Source organism: Pipistrellus kuhlii, unplaced genomic scaffold (genome assembly GCF_014108245.1).
Source record: "Pipistrellus kuhlii isolate mPipKuh1 unplaced genomic scaffold, mPipKuh1.p scaffold_m20_p_3, whole genome shotgun sequence".
Lineage (NCBI taxonomy): Eukaryota > Metazoa > Chordata > Mammalia > Chiroptera > Vespertilionidae > Pipistrellus > Pipistrellus kuhlii.
The window spans coordinates 104,355,987-104,365,243 of record NW_023425529.1 but is presented as its reverse complement, the minus strand read 5'-3'; the positions used below and the strand labels follow the sequence as shown (position 1 = coordinate 104,365,243).

At 47.7% G+C, this 9,257-nt stretch overlaps 1 pseudogene; it reads right to left on the bottom strand.

Annotated features, from left to right (window-relative positions):
• Positions 1–7,154: 7,154 nt before the first annotated feature.
• On the bottom strand, positions 7,155–8,730 carry LOC118730115 (annotated as a pseudogene).
• Between the last annotated feature and the right edge of the window lie 527 nt (positions 8,731–9,257).

The window sequence follows — 9,257 nt, the reverse complement described above, 5'->3', positions numbered from 1 at the left end:
CAGGCCCTTATCGGTGCTTTGTTTTTGTCATAAAAAAATAACTGATGCGACAACACAAGGGCACCAAAGGAGCTTCAACCTGAGTTCTCTAGGACTGCCTGCTTCCTTCCCAAGAAACTATTATTTATGAGGATCCAAGATGGCTGCTCGGGTAGACACCTAACCGCAGCAGCACACAACAAGTTCAATGGAATACAACTAAAATGTAGAGTGGACATCGCCCAGAGCTACAGGTAGTCGACTGACTGAAAATTCTACAACAGGAAGGAAAGAGAAAACCAGAAGGAAAATCAGAGGAGCTGAAAAAAAGCCTAAGGTACGGAGACATGCTGCGCGCACGCACGCGCGGGGAGGTCGCAGCCGGAGAGGAGGAGAGGGCTGGGTGCTGCCTGGCGTTCCCTAGCAGGAAGGAAATAAAACCCCCGGCCTGGGCTAAACCCCCGAACCAGCAGCGCTGACCCCCAGTTATGAGCCAGACCCTGGGGACCCAGGCTCCGGCGGGGGAGACGGGGCTGTGAGGCGGAATCCCGGGGGAGCAGCGAAAAGCAGGGCCCCCGGAGTCGCGCGCACATTGCTCGCAGAGGACTGAATGTTGACTCTGATGCTGGATTACCCTAGCGGGAAGAAACAAAGCCTCTGGTGGCGCTGAGCCTCAGTCCTGACTGCTCTGAACCCCAGTCCTGGACCAGACCCTGGGGACCCAGGCTCGGGCAGGGGGAGATGGGGCTGTGAGGCAGAATCCCAGGGGAATGGCGAAAAGCGGAGCCCCCAGAGTCACGCGCACTACACGCAGAGGACAGTCTGTTAACTGTGATCCTAGACTCCCCTAGCGGGAAGGAGGAAAAAAAGCTTCAGACTGGAGGAATGCGACAGGGAGCAGGAGCCCCTGCCGGACACCAGCCAGCTGGCGCTGGCGGCAGGGAGCCGGGCAACGGGGCCCCTGGGGAGGGGGGGTGCCCCTGAGCCAGCAACCTCTGAGCGCTGGCAACGGAGCCAAAGCTGGGGGCTGCTTCCTGGGCGGCACCGACCCTGGCAACAGGCTGGAGCAGAATGGGAGCCCGCGTAGAACAAAGGGGTGCCACAGGCCAACCTGAGCTCCAAGGACAAGGAGGAAGAAACCAAAGTTCTCAATGTGAAGAAATCAAGTGAGAGCAAAAGATAGTAAAATTACTTAAGAAAGAATACAAAGAAGATCTTGAAAAATCAAAGACTAAGTCAGAACTCAACTCATCAGCCAACATTGCAACATAAATGCGTTTAAAAAAAAAAAAAAGGACAATGTTGGAACAGCGGCGGCCAGGCCTAGAGTGCCCAGGCACAAAGCAATGGCAACCGGGCCCGGAGCAGCAACGGCCAGGCCCCAGAGCAGCAGCAGCCAGAACCAGAGCAACAACAGCCAGCACTGGAGCAGCCAGACCTGGGGCAGTGGCAGCCAGGCCTGAGGCGGAAGCAGCCAAGCCCAGGGTGGCCAGTCCAGGAACACCCAGACCCAGAGTGGCCGGGCCCGGAGAAGCCGGGCCCAGAGCAGCCAGGTTGGGAGCAGCCAGGTTCAGAACAGCAGTAGCCAAGCCCGGAGCATCCAGGCTGGGAGCGGTCAGACTCGGAGAGGCCGGGCCCAGGGCACCCGGGCCCAGAGCAGCCGGGTCTGGTGTGGCCAGGCCCGGAGCAGCGGGGTCTGGTGCGGCCAGGCCCGGAGCAGCGGCTGCCAGGCTGGGAGCGGCCAGGCCCGGAGCAGCCGGGTCGGATGCGGCCAGGCCCAGAGCAGCACCTGCCAGGCTGGGAGTGGCCAGGCCCGGAGCAGCGGCTGCCATGCTGGGAGCGGCCAGGCCTGGAGCGGCCGGGTCTGGTGTGGCCAGGCCCGGAGCAGCAGCTGCCAGGCTGGGAGCAGCCAGGCCTGGAGCAGCCAGGTCTTGTGCGGCCAGGCCCGGAGCAGCCGCTGCCAGGTTGGGAGCGGCCAGGCCTGGAGCAGCCGGGTCTGGTGCAGCCAGGCTCAAAGCAGCGGTTACCAGGCTGGGAGCGGCCAGGCCCGGAGCAGCGGCTGCCAGGCTGGGAGCGGCCAGGCCCGGAGCATCCAGGTCTTGTGTGGCCAGGCCCGGAGCAGCAGCTGCCAGGCTGGGAGCGGCCAGGCCTGGAGCATCCGGGTCTGGTGCAGCCAGGCTCAAAGCAGCGGCTGCCAGGCTGGGAGCGGCCAGGCCCGGAGCAGCCGGGTCGGGTGCGGCCAGGCCCGGAGCAGCGGCTGCCAGGCTGGGAGCGGCCAGGACCGGAGCAGCCGGGTCTGGTGCGGCCAGGCCCGGAGCAGCGGCTGCCAGGCTGGGAGCGGCCAGGCCCGGAGCGGCCGGGCCCAGAGCAGCCGGGCCCAGAGTAGCCGGGTCGGGTGCGGCCAGGTCTGGAGCAGCAGCAGCCAGGTCCAGAGCAACTAGGTCGGGAGCGGCGGTGACCAGACCCAGAGCAGCTGGTTGTGGAACGAACCAGAGCAACAGAGGCCAGGCCCAGAGCAGCCAGGCCCGGAACAGCTCGCTCCTCGCCTGCCCCTGCCCCATGGCTGCCTCTCAGACATGGCTGGAAACTTTTGTGGGAACTTGAGGGTCTGCTGAATCAAGTGATGAAGGCTTAGATCTGGATGTGTTGAGTTAGTATAGGGCTGGGGTGTTGATCTGTGAGTGCCTTGGGTGGGGCCTGGATGAGGCTGGTTGACCTATTTGGAAATGTCTTTTGTGTGAAATGTATCATTGAGCATGTGGTGGTATTATTGATATGAGAAAATGCTAAGTAACTGATGTACTATCTGAAAAGAAATTTACTATCGGGGAAAGGGAGGGAGGAAGAGACTGAACATAAACTTGCACCTATGGATGAGGACAATGGGGGATGGGGAGGGGGCGGAGGGTGGGGTGGGAACCTGGTGGAGGGGGGAAGAAATGAGGAACCTTTGTAACAATATGAACAATAAAGATTGATTTAAAAAAAAATAAAATAAAATAACTGATGCAAAAAAAAAAAAAAAAAAAAAAAAGATTAAGGTGCCAACAGAGCTGGTTTCCTCTGAGGCCTGCCTTCTTGCTTTGCAGGAAGGGAGGCCTCAGAGGCCTCCAGTATCTTCATATGCTCTTCCTTCTATATTTTAATTAGGTCTGAGTTGTAACTTCCTCTTCTTATAAGAACAACAATCATAATGAAGTAGGACCCACCTTATTTTAAGTTATTCACTTTAAAAATACTATCTTCAAATATGGTCACATTACAAGGCACTGCAGTTGGAACTTGAACATATGATTTTTCACAGGGCTGAATTCAGCTCTCAGCAATGCTTAATGCTTACATTTCTTCCATGAGATGGCTCAAGAAACAATGAAACTAATAAGTGTTGAATATCTCCACCCAGCAGGTCAGGCCCAACACTGCCCCTAGTGGACCATGTTAGGTTAGCTTGAACTATTAAATTAGATGGAATTTACCAAGAAGACACAAGTCTAGCTTGGTACTTTCCAAAAGGAAATCACAGATTTGGTGCAGTGAGGAATCATGTTTTTTTGTGACTTATTCTCCAAACAGGTCCCAGTCTCATGAGCACCAGATATTGTCTACAAATGTAATAAGCAAAATAGTACCCAATAAGCCTCTTTATCATCTCAGAACAACTATAAGGAAAATAATGTCTTTCTAGCCATGAGTCATGTCCAGGTGCCATGAAGCAGGTGTAATTGCTGTAGGGTTTGACCTTGGTGCTAACAGATGAAGAGCCTTCCTGCTTGTAGAAAAGGAAAGTTCTCCTATGGAAATGGATTTATGGTGTTTGTGGAGGAGCTGCTCTCCTTAGGGCCCAGAGGCAGCTTCTGGTATTCTGAGTGCCCCAGGACAGGCCTGCTGTGTAAAACTGTCCCTTGAAATTATGCCATTGTCTTCTGTCTATTAGTGGTGTGATTAAGAAGATGAAATAAAACTTTTCTGACAGGTGTTTTTGTTTCATGACTAAGAGTTGATAGCTTTGTGAATTGCAGTATGTTTTTATGAGCACACATAGTAACTCACTGGAATGTGCACTGCAGTGCTACTGCTTCAATGAGACATAGGCAGAGGGGGCAGACACTGATTTAATTTGACATAAACATCCCTGTTTGCCTAAAGCCCACGTGTAACCGAAATGCTCAAAGTTATAATAAGAGGGAAGAGACAAACTTCTCCTGGCTGCCATCTACATTTCAATGTGTACTTTGTCTCACATTGTCTTCCTTGCTGGCAGCTAAGAAGACAATGTGAGACAAAGTACACATTGAAATTAGCACAATCTGTTATGAGCTCTTGTCCCAGCTTCTGAATTTGTGAAATAGCTAATAAAATGATAAAAGGTGATTTGATATATCTCACTCTGGCTTTCACCTCTGACTTCGTTTAGAGTTTCTGTGATGGTTTAGAAGTCTGATCTCTTTTTGAATTTATTGGGTTGACACTGGTTAATAAAATTATATAGGTTTCAAGTATATGGTTCTATATAACACATCGTCTGAATATTGTGTGTTCACCACCCAAAGCCAAGTTTACTTCTGTCATCATTTATCTTCCCTTTACCCTCTTCTACCTTTCTGATTTCTTCTAGAATTTCTATGGAGAGAGACAGTCCATAGAAATAGAATTGAGAACATTCTAAAATGTATTCCAAGTTTAAAAAACAAAAAGTTGTTTAAAAAATATATTTATTGAAAAAATTTCCCAGAAAATTTATTTTCTCCCAAAATTGGTTTGTATATTATTCAATATTTTATGGGATAGGGGCAGAATTATATTTATTTTTAAAATGCATATATCTGAGCCCATTTCTTCCTTTTACTTATACTCATGCCTATAGAAGAGGTTGCTACTTATGAATAAACTGAGTCCTGGGAAATAGCTTTATTTTTTGTGTCAAAAAATAAGAAATAACATTTTTATTTTTAGATTAATAATAAATAATGTAAGATTCACTTAGAATATAAGGCAAGCCAACATACTGATTATTTTGTCAACAACATTCTAAGTGGTGCTTTATAGTATGAATTAAGTTGAATTGAACTTCATTACATCAGACACAGCAGTTAAAAACTGTACAAAATCTCTAAATTATGGTATATTGAAATGAGGAGTGGCCCATGGTTCACCCACACTAGTTCATGAATGATGACCAAGAGAATAACACCTGGAGTTGGCCAAATATATCTGGTATGAGTGACACCCACAGAATGGTGGGAAATAAATGCCACATTTTTACTACCCTGGTGACCTTAGGAAAAGTAACTTAAGTATTTTGCCTCTCTTCCTACTTTATAACATTTTTCTCATATTTTATGATTACTTCTATATCATTGAAGTCACTTATGGTATAGCATCTCTCACATTTATCTCTGAAGTAATCTTTCTCTTAATTTTCAGACCTTTTATTTTTTTCTAAGATGTATAAGTCTATAAAAGAAGTAGAAGTGTTCTAAGACCTGCATCTTCAGAACTAATTTCAGTGTCCTCTCTCCCTGTAATTCACTCTTTTTATCATTATTATTATTATTATTATTATTGTCTAAAGTTGTACATATGTCTTCTTTTTCCACAATTGACCCCTGCCCCAAGCCATTACCACCCTGAGCAAGCACCCACTGCTCCAGTGCCTGTGTCCATTGGTTATGCTAATATGCATGCATTCAAGTCTTTTGGTTGCTCCCTAAACCCACTTACCCCATTTGTCTCTGGATCCATTCTTGTTCATCAAATTAGGTTGATCATTATATCTCACATATGAGTGAGATCATAAGATATTTATCTTTCTCTGACTGGCTTATTTCGCTTATCATAATGCTCTCCAGTTCCATCCATGCTGTCACAAATGGTAAGAGTTTCTTCTTTTGTATAGTAGCATAGTATTGCATTGTGTAGATGTACCACAGTTTTCTAATCCACTCATCTGCTGATAGGCACTTAGGCTGTTTCCAAATCTTAGCTATTGTAAATTGTGCTGCTATGAACATAGGGGTGCATATATCCTTCCTGATTGGTGTTCCTGGTTTCTTGGGATATATTCCTAGAAGTGGGATTACTGGGTCAAATGGGAGCTCCATTTTTAACTTTTTGAGGAAACTCCATACTGTTCTCCACAGTGGCTGCACCAGTCTGCATTCCCACCAGCAGTGCATGAGGGTTCCTTTTTCTCTCATCCTCACCAGTGCTTGTTTGTTGATTTGTTCATGATAGCCATTCTGGCAGGTATGAGATGGTATCTCATTGATGTTTTGACTTCCATCTCTCAGATGATTAGTGATTTTGAACATCCTATATAATAAAGAGGTAATATGCAAATTGACCATCACTCCAACACGCAAGATGGCAGCCCCCATGTGGTCAAAGATGGCTGCCCCATGTAGACACAAGATGGCTGCCACAAGATGGCCGGCAGGGAAAAGTAGTTGTGGGTGATCAGGCTGGCAGGGGAGGGCAGTTAGGAGTGACTAGGCTGATAGAGGAGGACTGTTGGGGGGACCCAGGCCTGTAGGGGAGGCCAGTTGTGGGGGGACTGTTAATGAATTGTAATGTAAATATCTGTGTTTTCCGATGGTCTTAGGCTCTACAGCATGGGTTCTCAACCTATGGGTCATGACCCACAGGTTGATAACCGCTAGCAGGGTCACCTAAGACCATCAAAAAACACAGATATTTACATTACAATTCATTAATAGTATCAAAATTACAGTTATGAAGTAGCAACAAAAATAATTTTATGGTTGGGGGTCACCAAAACATGAGGAACTGTACTAAAGGGTTGCGGCATTAGAAAGGTTGAGAACCACTGCCTAAGGGATACCAGAATGTGCAAGGATACATTCAAGGCAGAGGGACCCCACTGGTGCATGAATCTGTGCACTAGACCTCTAGTTTTATTATAGCAGCATGCGTTTATTTTATTCTACATAAAGATACACAGCTTTAAAATGCAATCTATAAAACAGTTCTTTTGCTGATATAAAAATCAATAACTTACTTGAGAACCATACTATCTTCTGAAAATGCCACACACCTGCTTCTTAAACATGTCGAAGTTACAGCACACCTTAGACTTGTCCAGAGCTAAAGCAACAAGCAACTAACTGGTCTTTAAAAACGGGTACTTCCTTGGCCACAACTCTGACTGTTGGGAAGCAACCGTGAAGCAAAACAATGCAGCCGGATAGAAGGGACTTTTCATTTAGAGGCAAAATACCCAAATGTCTCTCTGGCCTCTACTGTCAGCTTTGGACATGAATTTTTAACCTTAATTTCTTTTATTTAAGGAGCTAATTTAGATTGACTTTTTGAGAATGGTGTCCATTACCTAAGTAAGTAATAGGAGAAAGAGATCTCTGTGGTTACAGGTAAATTTGTGATAGGTTTACAGATGAAAAGGTGAAGAGGATGGTAAAGAAATCAGCTACAATCATCTATGTGAAGGTCACGCCAGCTTCACTACACACTCTCAATGGCATTACAGAGGCATGTCTTCTCAGGTCCAATCCCAGTTTATACTTCGTGGCCGTGCACATGATTTGCCTGCCCAAGCACTCCATAATGTAAGCTAAACCAGAATGCACAATGTTTTGCTCAGATGCCCCTGATATCCTGACCTGGAACTTCCCTGTGCATATAACAAGAATAGTTCCTCTGTGCTGTCCAAACTTCTTTTCCAGCTCTCTTGAATAGAAATGAGCAAGTGGTAGTTAGAATCCTTTTCATATTTGAAGGTCAAACATCCAGAACTGACATGATTTTGGTTCTTCATCCACTCAAAGTACGATACTGTCACTCCTCTAGCATTCAAGTAGAGATCTGAAATAACCATAATGTTTCCCTCCATGAAAATCTTAGCTTATGGAGTTGCCGGTCTATCGGCATCTCCGGCAAGATCTTGGCTTTGACTCTGAGTGCATTGCACTTGGTCAGCTGCTTCTCAGTGGCAACAGGCGGCCTCTAAGATGCTCCCTTCTATAACTTTGCTTTGGAGAAGCCCAGGATTTTTTTTTCTTTTTCTTTATTGATTAAGGTATTATGTATGTATCCTTTTCCCATCCCCCTCCCCATTGCCTTCCAACCTTCCCCACTCATGCCGTCACACCCTGGTGTCTGCGTCCATTGGTTAGAGAAGCCCGGATTGATCCATGTTGCAACTTGAAGTTTTCTAGTTCCTTTTGGTCAATACTACCTGGATTCCATATGCTCCCATCGTATTCACCCACACTAGCACATTTAACACCAAAGTGATGAAAATGTTTCATAAAATGCAGGGCCCCATTACCAAATCCCTGAACAACAAATGGTTAATCTCCAAACCCTGGTATCATTCCTAAAATGTTCATGTAAGTAGCTTCATTGGTGAAATTTCAATCCCATGGAAAATTCCCTGGCTGGAAGCAGAAATCTGCTCTTAGACTCCACCCTGAAGGGAGGGTGCTGAAGCAGCTAGATGCTATGAAATATGTCACTAAATTTATATGGGCATTAATACAAGTCAGCAATTCATGACATCTCTGCCTCACCCATGCTCATACCTGAGGCAGACACATCAGTGCCAGGACCAATAAAGCATTCTCTGCCAGTCCCTTGTGATCTTTTCCAATCCATTATCGGTATAGTAGTTCTTGGGATTGAAATTAACACCAGCTTTGGCTCCTCTAAACGGCACAACAACCACTGCACACATGCGTCATCAGAGAAGCCAAAGCTTTTACTTCACTACACACACATCAGTGCTCTGAGGAATAAAATAACTCCTTTGCGAGGGGTGCCGTGCCTGAGCTGGGCCCGGCAGGCCTCAGTGACCTCCCTGGAGCCGTGGTGGCAGCAGATGGGGAAGGAAAGGCTCAGCACATGGTTACAGGGCTTGGTGACCGTCAGGATGCCACGCACCGGCTTCTGCTTCTGCTCCTTGCTCTCCTGTGTCTTGAGGTCCTCCATCAGCGTGTCCCCCGTGGTGCTGGCGCTACGGTGTAAGAAGCCCTCCACCAGCTTGAAGAAACTGGGTTTGTCCTCCTGGTGCGTGGGGATGGGCTGCCCGAGGCCTGGCCCAGCAGGGGGCCGAGCCCATGGCTGCGACTGGCGCCTGAGAGCAGCAGCGCTTCACCCAGGCAGAGGTGCAAGGTCGTGGGGTGGAGGCTGGGGACAGGGGAGGGAGGAAGGGCCCAGCGCTTAAGCCACAGCTCCCTGCCTTCCGCGCTGTCCCTCCCCACCACCTAACCACAAGGATGGACTTTGGGGAGGGGGCCTCTGAA